General features: G+C 41.1%; 1 non-coding gene across 1 annotated transcript; it reads right to left on the bottom strand.

Moving 5' to 3' along the window:
- Positions 1-496: 496 nt before the first annotated feature.
- Positions 497-570, bottom strand: trnai-aau (transfer RNA isoleucine (anticodon AAU)). The gene has a single exon. It is a non-coding gene; the product is annotated as a tRNA-Ile (tRNA).
- Between the last annotated feature and the right edge of the window lie 526 nt (positions 571-1,096).

The raw sequence follows: 1,096 nt of genomic DNA, 5'->3' as shown, positions 1-1,096 counted from the left end.
CACTATGGACTTTCTGGAAAAGCAGTCAGCTAATGACTGTATTATTTAGTGGTGAATAAGAGAAGAGAAAATACAAAGAAAAAGACCATCTATCTGTCTATCATACCCTAACAATGGCTACTACCTTCCTGGATCCTTCAGTAATTGCTATGTTTTGGAGTGGTTTTGAATTATTCAAGCAACTAAAGATACCTTTTAGAGTTTATGAAATTAAAGTTACTTTCAAAATGAAGCACAATTAGATGAATTGAAAAAGGAGCACTGATTTTTACGAGATTCATTAGTGCTTCTCTTTGAGGCAATCTCATGCGTGTATTTGAATTTCCTGCGTCCTGCAATCAGTTGAGTTACTGTATTTCAATGGCACATCCAGATACAAGGAATCGATTGACATTTTGCAAAACAACCAGAGAAGCTCTTGTTTTGCAGAACATTTCCCTCAACAGAAAAAGGCTTCCCCTGTCCTGACAACAACAGGACCTGTAAAGGAGAGAACTGGCCAGTACAGGGATTGAACCTGTGACCTTGGTGTTATTAGCACCACACTCTAACCAACTGAGCTAACTGGCCAAAGAAAAAAAAAATGTCATGGCTGCTGAGGTGCTTCACTAAATAGTGGCGAGGCAGTGACTTTGCCTTGAACAGATGTCTTTTCTCTTGATTATTGTTTTGAAGCCCTCAGTTCGACCCACTCACATACAGTATTTACACAGGGGGATGAAAATCCCTACATCCAGTCTGAAAAACGTATTCTATCTACTGAGCAAAGTCAGCATGGATAGCTTTAACAATGTGAAAGAAGGATGCACACCTACTTCCCTTCTTCAACATGGTGGTCCAAAAGTCACCGTGTGCTCTGAAGAACCACTTCTCACCAACCTCAACCCAATTGCTCACACTGAACAATAAAGCAACATCTGCTTCCTGAAACATGCGTCAAAAGAAGGAGAAGCAGGCCAAGGATCCCATGTCAGGAAATTAGGTAGTTTTAAAAGACTGGAGCCTTGGCGATCACCGAGGGAAAGGCTTCTTCCTGTCCTGAAAACAACACATCCAATAAAGGATGGAAATGGCTGGTACAGGGATGCTTTATGGC

This window comes from Neoarius graeffei, chromosome 17 (assembly GCF_027579695.1).
Source record: "Neoarius graeffei isolate fNeoGra1 chromosome 17, fNeoGra1.pri, whole genome shotgun sequence".
NCBI classification, from domain to species: domain Eukaryota; kingdom Metazoa; phylum Chordata; class Actinopteri; order Siluriformes; family Ariidae; genus Neoarius; species Neoarius graeffei.
Note: the sequence above shows the minus strand (reverse complement) of the source record. Positions and strands in the feature narration are given on the sequence as shown.